Source organism: Marmota marmota, unplaced genomic scaffold (assembly GCF_001458135.2).
Source record: "Marmota marmota marmota unplaced genomic scaffold, marMar, whole genome shotgun sequence".
Lineage (NCBI taxonomy): Eukaryota > Metazoa > Chordata > Mammalia > Rodentia > Sciuridae > Marmota > Marmota marmota.
This window is the reverse complement of record NW_026000205.1, coordinates 8398289-8411351: the sequence shown is the minus strand read 5'-3', so window position 1 is coordinate 8411351 and position 13063 is coordinate 8398289.

The window sequence follows — 13063 nt, the reverse complement described above, 5'->3', positions numbered from 1 at the left end:
CCGCCACTCTCGCTGCCGGGCCCCTTCGGAAGCTTCCCTCCGAAATCTCCTCACGCCCTCGGGATCGCCCCGGGGCCGCCCGGGGACCTCCCTCCGAGCCGCGCCGATCAGCCGGGAGAGCCCCGGAAGCTCTTGGGGCTGCCGCCTACGGCCCGAAAGGCCTCCCCAGAGAGCAGCCCTCGCCTTTCAACCGCCTTTCCCGGGGACCCTCGGGTGTCCCAGCAGCCTTCCCCGCAGACCCCCGCCCTTTGGCCCCGGGTCCCCGTCCTCCTTCCTGATCGGAAAACATCCCGCGGAGGCCACTCCTCGTTTCTTCTCACGTCTCCCCCAGGAGCTGCCGTCGTCACCCCCAAAACCTCTCCCCTTCCAAGACCTCCCCCCGAAATCGCCTCCAGACCCCCGGGCATTCCAGAAACCCCCTCCCCAGACCTGCTTCGCACATCCCTGCAGTCTCCTCCTCACACATCCCAAGAATTTTCCTCCCACCCACCCCGATTCCAGAACTCTCCTTACAGATTTTCACTCATATCCTTCCATAATCCCAAATGCCCCGATGAACCCTGAATATCTCCCCTGAAGATTTCCTTCCCCTTCCCCCAATTTTACTCACACTGAAACGCCTGACCCTTGAAACTCATCTGGAGGACCCCCCAGTCACCCTGTTGCATCCATCCTCCGTGCACACTCCCGCTTCACAGTCTCCTTTGGACCATTTCGCAGATCCCCCCAAATTTCTCCCAGAGACCTCAATGTTCCTCACACCTCCCCACCCTGAGATGTTCTAGGGATTATCTTCAGGTACCCCAACAGTCCTTCTGCCAGACTCTCTACCTCTATTCTAAAATTCCAGAAATTGCCCGAAATCTCCAGAGAATTTTTCTCCCAAATTCCGAAAACCTCTTCCAGAACCCCTTTAATGCATCCCAAATCTTTCCCAGTAACACATACTACATGTTCCAAAAAGTTCACTCATTGTCTCCCATATCCTTGAGAATGCTTCCTAGAGCCAGGCTCCCTTTGATATGCCTGTAATCCTAGCGACTGGGGAGGCAGAGGCAGGAGGATTGTGAGTTCAAGGCCAGCGTCAGCAACTCATCCAGCCCTAAGTGAGACCCTGTCTCTAAATACAAAATAAAAAGAGCTGGGGATGTGGCTTAGTGGTTAAGTGCCCCTGAGTTTAGTCCCTGGTATAAAAAAAAAAAATGAATAAATACCCCCTCTTAGATAACCTGGTTTTGGAAGTTCCCCCTGCCTTGTGGACCTATTTTAGATTAACTTTATTCTAAAGAACATCCTTAGAACTCCAATAAAACTCTTAAGATCCTCTTCATGACCGCTTTGAAATATAATTTTCAGACCCCCCCCCTTCAAAGGATCCCAATAACCGCCTGGAGCCTTTCTGAGATAGCCCGGGAAATCCTTCTCAGAGACCCTCCTGACACTCAGGACCCTTTGAATCATTACTCAAATCTTAGAAGAGACCTTCCTAGAGATATCGCTCCCTCGGGGTCCCCTAAATGTGCTGGAACCCCCTATAGAAGACCCTACACACATACTTAATATCCTGCCGAAATAAAAAATCCTACTCTTGACACTCCCAGGTCCCCCTCAGAAGGGTTTCTTCCCACTTCCCCACATGCCCTTATGGAGACTTAGGTTTCTCATCAGAAATGTCTGAGGAGTTTTGGGGGAAAAGATCCCTCTATCAGAACTTTCAGGAGACTACACCTTCCCCCGACAATTTTAAGAGAATTTTCTCCAAAATTGTCCTGTATCAGCAACCCCAACACTTTCTGAGACTTCCTCAGAATGCTCCCTTACATTTCCCCTGTATAGCCCCTAAGAAACCTTATTCAGGAGTGTGTCATATTTACTGCCTTTAAGACCTTATATACACCCTTTATCTTTACCATTATCATTCCTCCAAAACCAGCTCAGAGACCGTTATGGGTTCTAAGCCTCCTTCTCCCATTATGTCTTCAGAGGCCCCAGTATCCTCCAGACTTCTCCCTCCAATCCTCAGTGTCTGCTTTTAAAGATTCTCCCTTTCCCCAAACACACACATATATACTGGGAATCCCAGTGTTCAAAGAGTTTTCTCTTGGATAGTTTTTTTAGGCCCCACCCCCAAAGACCACCTTCCTTCAGAGATAGACTTTTAACTCTCTCCTTTAAGACTTATTGAGAACTTTCCCCCATTTTCCTTTCAGAAGTCTTCTTCCTTTTCACTTTGAGGGATCCTTCACTGAAAAACCTCTTCCTATTCAGTAGTGGTTTTCAAAGTCTGTTCCTGGGACTAGCAGCAGCTGCAGCACTTGCTAGAAATGCAGATTCTTAGGTTCCACCCAGACCTGCTGAATCAGAAAACTTGGGAGCAGGACCCAGCAGTCCTGAGTTTTTAACAAACCCTTCTGGTGATTCTGATGCATGCTTAACTTTCAGAACCTCTGCCCTCTAGGCTGACTTTCCTTTCCCCACAAAAAGTCCCTGAAAAATGCCTCAGAGTTGCCTCTGAGCCCTGCTCCCCACTCCCATTTTCCTGGGAATCCCCTTTGTGAAGTACCTATCCTCCAAAAAGACTCCTTAACCTTCTTGAAAGGATCTTGACTCCATAAGGTCACCCCACTCTCAGTAATTACTTCGGTTCTGCCTGTGCATGATTCTCTTTCATATCCTCCTTAGCACTTTCTCCCTCTGGCTTTCCCTCTACCCCTCCAGCCCACCCCCAAGTCTTTGGTGCTTCTGCTTTAAGTTGCTACCTCCTTGAACATATGTGTCCCTCTCATCTCCTCATTCATCCCTCTTCACATAAGCGCCCTCCCTTGAGGCACATTTCGGTCTTTTCATTCTGTGTCTTAACTGACAAGTGCCCTCCATTGTATTTAGAGCTCCACTCACCTTCTCTCTGGTGGTTTTTGGTATATTTGACCACTCAGCCTCACTGGCCTGGGAGCTCTGGAAGTACAGGGATGTGTCTTGTTCCTCTCTCAATCTACCAGGTGGGATCTGCATTCCATGAGTCATTGGAAATCATTGGAGAACTGGTAGCCCATGGTTTTCAGCTCTCACTCCCCATTCAGGTTCAGCACTTGTTCCCCACGCCCCCTTTCCTTTCACCTCTTCTCTACACCCAGTCCCCTTGCCTCTCTTCCTGTCCCACGTGCTCCTATGTATAGGACTTTGCTTTGTGCTAACCTAGCCCAAGTTCTGTTACTGGTGACTTGCCTCATCCCATTTTGATTGGTTTCTCTTCTCCCCTAGCCCTTAAGTCTGGTGCCTCCCCAGCGCTCTCAGCTTTTTTTCCCAAGAGGAAACAGATTCTAGGTAAACACTGGTACCTGCCTTCAGGGAGCCTCACAGTTCGGTAGAGGGCTTGGGCAGGGAGACCAGGCAGAGCATGAGGTACAAATTATATGTTGTGGGGATTCAGCAGTGAGAGGGAGCCCTTTATTTGGAAAAACTTCCTAGAAAAGTTGTATTTGGGCTGGGGAGTATTCCCCAAGAGTTGGAGCAGTGATGGGATACCATCCAAACAGAGAAAACAATATAAGCAGTGGGTCAGACACAAGAATGCCTCCTTATTTCTCACTCATGGGGTCACTTCTGTTCACCTGTGGACAGATGAAAGAAGACATCTCTTTCATTTGGTAGTATTTTCCAGCTGCACTACTCTATAGCTCTTGAGTGGTCTACAGAGTAATATTAATAATGACTACTGTTTATTGAATTTTTTAAGTACTTAACTCTGTGCTGTCTCATCTCATATTCATAGGAAGCCTATGAGGAAGGGAAACTGTGATTGTCCTCATTTTATGTATGGTGAAATGGGGACTGATAGAAGGTCTTTGGGCCCTGTCTGTCGTAAGATTGTAGTGCCATGGATCAGAGAGTTGGATTTTCAGTTCAGATAGGGGTGGCTGCCAGTGGGGTGTTATAGTGTTGATTAGGTATGCAGACTTTGGGGGGCCATATAGGATTTGCATCCCAGATCATCCCTTACCAGTATTGTGTCCTATGACAAATTATTTAACCTCTTGTCCTTAATTTCCACAATTAAAAAAGGGAGTAATTCTACTGCATTGAATTGTTATAAGGACTAAGTTAGTACAAGTGAAATACTTAGAACAATGCCTTGAAGTGCTAAGTGTTAGTACAGAGTGGCTTGTATAGTCAAGATAGGAGGATTTCAAATTGTGAGCAATAAAACCTTAGCTCAAAGCGGTTTAAAAGGGGGATTTCAATCCACAGCACCACAAAGAAAAGCTGCATCCAGGAGTTCAAATAATATTCTCAATCTTCTCATTTCTCCCCTAAGTTAGCTTTATCCTCAGGACTCTGCTTTGTGGTTACAGAGATGGTCCTTAGCAACCCCAGGTTTCAACCTACCCCTTTAGCAGCCTCAGTGAAATGAGAACTTTTTCCTGAGAGTTTCAGTTTGGAAAGAGTTTTTTCCTTGAATAAATATGAAATGATGACAGAGAATTTTAGAGACATGTTTTGGTTCTATACAATGGAACTCAATCTCTTGGTTGCTAAGCCAAATCATCCCATGACATTTTTGGGCCTTAATGGTAGTTCCCCTCTTCACTGTCCCCCAGTCCCAGTCATCATCCGCTCTTGATTGATTGATTGATTGAGTCTAGAAAGATCTGATGGCGAGTCTGACCCACCAGACTCTTCCTTTAAGATCTCACTGCAAGAGGCAGGGATGAGGTGATCAGATAGACCTACTCTATAGTGACTTGCACGATATGGAATCCAGGAGTCCTGTGTTCATTTCCTCACCTCTGCTTTGCATTTCCTGGGCTCAGAACTTTGGAAGAGAGTTAAAGGAGGTTGATAGGAGTGGAGTTCTGTTTTTGTTGAACAGACTCTGGTTGTGGGAAATTATAGAACAGCAATGTATGGAGTATAAAAGTCTCAAGTGTCTCCATGAACTTCCAAGTTCATGGAAGCACTATTTTAGGTCCTAGACATATAGCAGAGAATAAAAAGGTGTAGAGGAACTCCTGAAACTCATGAGCTTACCTGCTGATGGAGGGGAGACGTACAAGCCATAAAAGAAATCCGAGTGTGATACATGCGACGAAGAAAATAAAACTGTAGGTGAAAGAAAGGGTGGGGATGGGGATGGCCGGTATAAAGTGGTCAGAAATGGCCTGTTTGAGAGGTGACTATTGAATCTGATAAACCAGAAAGATGAGAGGCACCAGCTGGGGGAAGACCTGGTAATGGGATATTCTAAATGAACCATTATTAATGTGCAAAGAAAGGACTGCCACAGGGTGGGGAAATTTATCACAGGTAGTTCTTGAGACCTTGCTATGTCCAGGTTCTGTGCTGCGGAGTGGAGACAGAGTAGTGAAGACTGGCATAGTGTTCCCTTCCCTCGTGGCTCTGAAGTCTAGGGAATTTGGGACAGAGTTGCAGCCTTTGACAGAACACCTCTTGGTAATATCAAAGACTCCTTCCTGCAGGGAAGGTGAGGGAGATGAGGACATGCCTGAGTCCAGATCTGGTTAAAAGGGTCGAGTAGGATTGGATTAGAAGAGTTTGTTTTGTTTTTAAAACAAGACAGTGACATGATCTTTTTTTTTTTTTAATTTAAGTTTCTTAGGTGGACACATTATGTTTATTTTACATTTATGTGTGCTGAGGATTGAACCCAGTGCCTCGTGCATGCTAGGTGAGCACTCTAGCGCTGAGCCACAACCCCAGCCCCCTCCCCCTCTTTTTAAAGAAAGGTCACCTTGGTTTTTGTGAGGAGAACAAGGGCAAGGATAAAAGCAGGAAGGTGAGTTAAGAAGCATTCCATTTGCCCAGATGAAGGAATGGTGACTTGAAAGTGGTGGTGGTAAAGATGAAGAGAACCCAGTGTGTTTTGGGGTGTAGAGAAGATAGGATTTGATGAGATCAGAGAAAGGAATATAGGATAGAACATTTATGTCTCACAGCTCTATCGAGGTAGGTATTGTGAGGCTGGGGTTGTGGCTCAGCAGTAGAGCACTCACCTAGCACATGTGAGGCCCTGAGTTCGATCCTCAGCATCACATGAAAATAAATAAAGGTATTATATCCAACTACAACCTAAAAAATAAAATCTTTTTATAAAACAAAAAGATAGGTGCTGTGATTAAACCTATGTTATAGATGAGAAAATAGGCGTAGCAAGGTCGAATCACTTGCCTGAAGTTATGCAGATAGTAAGTGGTAGGGTTATGTTTCCAGCCCAGCAGTCTAGTTCCAGAGCCACTTAGATTTCAGGAGAGAGAAGGACATGCTTAGCTGATATTAAGAAAAGGAACTAGGGTCTGGGGATGTGGCTCAGTGGTAGAGTGCACACCTAACATGCATGAGGCACTGGGTTCCATCATCAGCACCACATAAAAATAAAAAAGATGTTGTGTCCACCTAAAACTAAAAAATAAATATTAAATCAATGGATGTGTAACTGATGTGATTCTGCAATCTGTGTATGGGGTGAAGGTGGGAGTTCATAACCCACTTGAATCAAAGTGTGGAATATGATATGTCAAGAAATTTGTAATGTTTTGAACAACCAACAATAAAAAATTTAAAAAAAATAAAATAAAATAAAGAAAAGAAACTGGGTTTGGGCCATGGCACACACCTGTAATCCCAGCAGCTCAGGAGGCCGAGATAGGAGGATCGAGTTCAAAGCCAGCCTCAGCAATGGTGAGGTGCTAAGCAACTCAGTGAGACCCTGTCTCTAAATAAAATACAAAATAGGGCTGGGATTGTGGCTCAGTGGCTGAATGCTCCTGAGTTCAATCCCTGGTACCCACCCAAAAAAGAAAAAGGAACTGGGTCTGGGGTTGTAGCTTAGTGGTGGAGTGCTTCCCTCACATGTGGGAGGCCCTGGTTTGATCCTCAGCACCACATAAAAATAAATAAATAAAATAAAGGTATTGTGTCCATCTACAACTAAAAGATAAAGGAACTATCAAGATTTGATGACTACATCTTCAGGAAGAGGAAACTGTCGAAGATGACTCAAAAATCCTGAGTTGTCCACAGAGGTGATGGTTGATCTACAGGAGTTGATTACATTCCTAAATGGGAAAATACAAATGTACAAAATGAATGAAAGGGTAGACTTTTTTTTTTTTTTTTAAAGGGGAAGGTTCAACAGATTTAAAAACGGAAAGAGGAACACCAGCTTCTTCTCTATTCCAGGGTTTCCTGGAGCTCCCCATGTTTTGCTAATCTTCCAGAGGCCCTTTCTCTCTTCCTCTCCTTCCTTCCCCCAGGACCATTCATATTCATACAAAAGGTTGAGACAATTGTGTGTGTAATGTACATATGTGAGGAGTTTCTGGAAATAATTGGTTCCTTCAAGAGAGGTGTTAGGCTCCTTTGACTTCTGCCATTCTATTCTCAGGATGGTGATTTAACCTCAAGGTAACTAGCTTGTTACCTTGCTTATGAAATAGGTATTCCTCAAAAGCCCATAGAAGAGCTAGGAATGGGCAGGAAGGCTAATAGAAGCCTTTATTTACCCAGAGATGGCATTAAAGGGTATACCCATAGGCCCAACTTTCTAGGTATGGAAGAGGTTTTATAGACTGCTATGGTCACAGGAGTAGGAACTCTGAAACAAAGCTATTTGACCCTTGAAAAAATCTCAGCTTAGCTATGCATACAATCATGGGTACATGACATACTTTCTTTGTGCCTCAGTTTCTCCATCTGTAAGATAAGTATGCTCATACATTTTGTGTGTGTGTGTATTTTGTGGGGTTTTTTTTGTTTTGTTTTTTTTGAGACAGTCTGGCTGTGTTGCCGTGGCTGTCATCTGATTTGTGATTCTCTTGCCTTGGCTTTGTGAGTAGCTAGGATAAGGACACAGTATCCTACTCAGCTTGTTTGTTTGTTTGTTTTTGATACTAGGGATTGAATCTAGGGATGCTTTACCACTGGGCTACATCCCTGGCCCTTCTTATTGTTTTGTTTTGTTTAAGACATTCTCACTAAACTGCTGAGCATCTCACAAAGTTGCTGAGGCTGGCCTCAAACTTGCAATCCTCCTGCCTCAGCCTCTTGAGTTGCTGGGATTATAGGCATGAGCCACCCAGCTGCTCACATATATTTTTAGAATAGATTTTTTTAGGATCAGTGAGCTCATCCTTGGAGAACTGTTAGCTTGGGGCCTGGCACATGACAATCTATGATGTGTGGAAACATGCTCAGCATCATGCTAGGTATTTTTATATATATTGTTTCACTTAATTCTTATAAGAAGCTTCAGTAAGGAAGAAACTGAGTTACTTGCCAAAGGTCAACACAGCAAGTAAGTATCAATCAGCAGGAGAGCCAGGATTGGAGCTAGGTCCTGTTTCTGAATGAAAGGAGCTGACTTCCAGAGACATACAGTTTCTGTTTGTGGACTCCTTCCCGGTTTGGGACCAGGGAAGAAGCCCAGAGGACAGTTTTCCCTGGAACCTCTTAGCTTTTTGTTAGTTCCATTCTCACCTCCAGCAACAGTAGGTACTTTCCAAGAAGGTTACTTGGTCCAAATATATCATAAAGACTGCAGTATTACAGGGCTGTCGAGAGATTTGCCATAGAGGTTTTTCTGTTCTGTCTTTCCTCAAAAGCAGGGAGTATTTTCAGTTGTATGAGGATAGAGAGACCAGAGCAGTGCTGAATTTTGTTTTGTATGGAAGTGACCAAGTTCAGTTTTAAGGAACAGAAACCAAACTCAACTGTCCTAAGCCAAGAAGAAATGTATTGATCTATGAAACTGAAGAGTCCAGGTCACTAGTTTGAGGCTAGGTGGATCTAGGTCTTCAAATGTTGTGACTAGGTCTCTTTTTCTCCCCTAATTTCTTGAATGCTTTTATCTGAGTTGGCTTCATTTGAAAGCAAGAATCCACTAGCGGTAGCAGAGTGGCAGCCAGTAATTGAGAACTTATTTTCTCCACTTGTTTCAGCAAGAGTCCAAGGAGGATGCTTTAGCCAGTGTCCACTTGTAGAACCACTTTACCTGTGTCCACTTGTAGAACCAAGAAAGACATTATTTTTCCAAGAGGAACTCCACAATAGTGGGAACTGGAAATGAAAATGATATTTGGCAGGCAGAGTAAGGTGGTGCTATGGTGAGATGTCTTATAATAATTGATGCTGCTGCCTTATCCATGTCCTCTTGTCTCACTGTAGCCAAGCACCTGGGAGAGAGATGGCTGAAGACCTCTAGTTCTTCAGTGGAAGAATCTCAACCAGTCTTCCTTTTCAGTCACCATGCAGACCAAACACAAGGCCACCCTTGTGTCCTGAAAACATAGGGAACGCTAGGGGTGATTTTTTTTTTTTTTTGACAGTGCAATCTTAAAAGTGACTGTTTGTTTGCCTGAAGCCCCCAGTATTTACTGCAGATTGTAAGCGCCCTCCTCCGTCACTAGATCCTCTCCACCAGTCATGTTCCCTGAGCAATGGGTGACTTAAAAGTTATAAACAAGACAGTCTTATCCTAATTTGTGTCCATGTGTTCAAGGATCACAGGCCACAAATTAGGATAGTAGTAGTAGTTCACAGTTGCTGTTTTAATTTGAATTCGTTTCCAACATTTAAAACTCAGGGAATTTTCTTTTAAAAGCCAGATTTCAGCTCATCTTTTAAATAATCTTAAGACCTAATGGTACTGGACTCACGTTCCCACATGGCAGCAGTTGATCAGAGCTGAATAGTGACATCTCCCTTTAGACAGGGTGTGTACTTTCCAACTCACCATAGTTCCTGTTGGCCTGTTTTGTTCAAAGCCTGGCCTGTCAGCATCCTATTTGAGACCCCATTCTGTCCCAAAACTTTGCTGGAAGAAACTGGATTAATGTTTAGTCAGCTGCTTATTTGAGGAATGCAGTGCTGTAGCTTAGGAAAAGTAACAACCCAGTAAAAGAATCTATGGGAAAGAGTATGCACATCTTGGTCTGTTTGTGGATTTGGTCATCTTTTTGCTGTAAGTGCTGTTGGCATATCAAACCTCCCGTCACAAATGTACCCTTTGAAATAGTAACATGTCCTTCTATCATTCTGAGTTGCCACCCAGTGAAGGAATCCCTCCCACTCCCAAGGGATGTTCATCCAGCCTCCGTTTGACCACTTCAGCAGCCAGGGAGCTTATTACCTCCTCACATGGCAGCCAGTTCCATTCTTGGACAGATATATTATTTTAAAATTCTTCCTTATGTTGAAGCAGCTGTTGCCTCCTTGGGACTGAAAGCCACAAAATGCTGGAGCTGGGAAGGGAAACTGATTTTTTTAGGCATGTGAGCTGTCACTCATCTACCCAGCATCCCGGGCAAACATTGATAATTAATCCCAGTACTCTTTTCTTACTAATCCAGGAAGTAGAATGCAGGTTTTTTTTTTCTTAAAGTTAAATTCTTTTAAAATTACAAAAATAGTGAAATAGTACAAAATTGCATAAAGAGAGTGTTTATCATTCCTGTCTCATCAGAGTAACCAATCTTAGCCTAGTGTGTATTCTTCTACACATTTCTCTGTACACATGCAAATAGATATTAGTATATAAGGGGCTTTGTGTATGACTCTTTTCTTTAAACAAAAATAGCATCTTATTGTACATACTCTACATCTATGGACATCCCTCCAAGTTACAGGTCAAATACTAGATATAGATTTATTTTTGTATTTTTTAATGTGTTGTTTGTTTTGGGGTTCTGGGGATTGAACCCAGAGTTCTCTACCACTGAGCTATATCTCCAGCCCTTTTTATTTTGAGAAAGGGCCTCACCAAATTGTTCAGGCAGGCCTCAAACTTGCAATCTTCCTGCCTCAGCCTCCTAAGTAATTGGGATTACAGGCATGGACCACCAGTCCTTGCTCAAGCATTTTGTTTTTTACTTTTTTGCAGCAATAGGGATTGAACCCAGGGACACTCCACCACTAAGCTACATCCCTAGCCCTTTTTATTTTTTTATTTCAAGACAGGGTTTTATTAAGTTTCTCAGGCTGGCCTCAAATTTGTGATCCTCCTGCCTCAGCCTCCCAAGCTGCTAGGATTACAAGTATGTGCTGCCATGCCTGGCTCAGGTGTTTTTAAATAATGCATAGTGTGGGATCTGTCCCAGTTTATTTATTTATTGTGGTACTGGGGATTGAATTCAGGAGCATTGTACCTTTGAGCTATATCCCCAACTTCTTTTTTTATTTGTTTATTGTATTTTGTGACAAGGTCTTGCTAAGTTGCTGAAGCTAGCCCCAAGCTTTGGATCAGTCCTTCTGCCTCAAGCCTTCCAAATCACTGGGATTACAGGCAACCCCAGTTTATTACTCATTCCCCATTGATGTCTTATTTTCTTCATTTCTTTGGGATCCTTCCTCTCATAGTGCTCCAAGCAGCTACTACCAATCAGTTGGAGTTTGCCTGTGAGGTAAAACCTATTTGTCATGTCTGACCTAGGTCAGCCTCTTATCTCACACATTCCAGAGAAAAAAAGCAGATGTAATTTCAAAATCAAAGTGAATCTGAGGTTGGAGTAGGACTAGAACTAAATTTTCTTGACTTTAAACATTTCCCATATCCCGTGTTGCCTGTCACTTAGAGCTATCTAAGTGGTAGCTATCTATCTACCCTGGTAGATGGCTCTTTTTTCTAGGGTAAAAGAACAGATATGTCTTGTCTTCTGTATGCCATGTCTTCAGATATTCAAAGTTAGTATTGCAAGTTCCCCCAAGTCTTCTCTTTCCCCACAAGGAACTTAGTACCTTCAAACTTTTCCTATTAGGACAAGATTTCTAAATCCCTTGAAACAACCTATTGTAGTTCCAGCCTAAGAGAGGAATTTGGGTACTTCTTGCTCCAGAGTTTCTGATTTTTGAATCTCCCCTTCCCCTCAGGTTGGACCATCCAATGGACCATTTCTTCTACCTTCTTTTCCTTCAGGGCTGTAGAAATCCCACTGTGGCTTCCCCACTCACTTTTTTCATATATTCATTCATTTATTTAACAAATATCAAACATCTGTGTGTCAAGTACCATTCTAGGATCTGACTGTCTGTATAGCTTGCATTTTGGTGGGAAGAAAGAAACAACATAAATCAGGTGGTATTTGAGTTATATAAAAGAAATAAAACAATACAAAATAGTCACCGGGGAAGGTCTCCTTAGATTGGATTGTTAGAGAAGCTGTCTCAGGAAATGACAGAATGAACGGAGACCTGAGTAACAAATAGGAGCTACGGGAAGAGAAGTGCAGTGAACAAGAAGGAACTTGGTACAGGATAAAGTTGGAAAGGCCACAGGAGTCCTCAGGAGGGCCTTTTTGCATTTAGTTTAAGTGCAATGGGAAGCCATTGGAGAATTGTAAGCCAGGGAGGCAACTTCTTATTTTGCTTTTAAAAAGATTTGAGAAGGCTTTTTGACTTGGAGCAAGGTTTCATCTTCTCACACCTTTTTCTGCTTCTTATATTAGAGGTATTGACAGCTATGCTACTTTGCTCTGTTTGGGGGTTCTGCAGGGGATCTGTGAGGCAAGTCAGTTGTTGCCAGATGTACTTCACAGCTCTCCTCAGCAAAGACAGAACTTCGTGGGGATGGGAGTAGCTCCCTAAGACCTGCGCCCAACAGGTTCAGTGGGTCTTTGTGTACAGTTCTCAGTCCAGGGAAACTCTGTCCTTTGGCAGCCAGAGAATTGTGGAGCTGAATGTGGTTTGGTGATGGTGCCAAGGACTTTGGTTGTGAGAGAGACAGATGGGGGAGATATTGATTGGAGACCTGGAGCTCAAGTCAACTTAGAAAAAGGGTTCAGAGGGGTTGAGGTTGTGGCTTAGTGGTAGTGCGCTTGCCTAGCATGCATGAGGCACGGGGTTTGATTCTCAGCACCACATACAAATAAATTTAAAAAATAAATAAAGGTCCATCAACAACTAAAAAAAAAATAGAAAGAAAAAGGCTTCAGAATGAGTGTCCAGAAATCATCAACTGAAAGGTAGGCCTGTTGGTTGCCCAGATGAAACAACCTCTGTGTAGTTCCTGCCTAAGAGAGAAATTTGGATTCTTTTTGTTTGGGAGTCTTTGAAT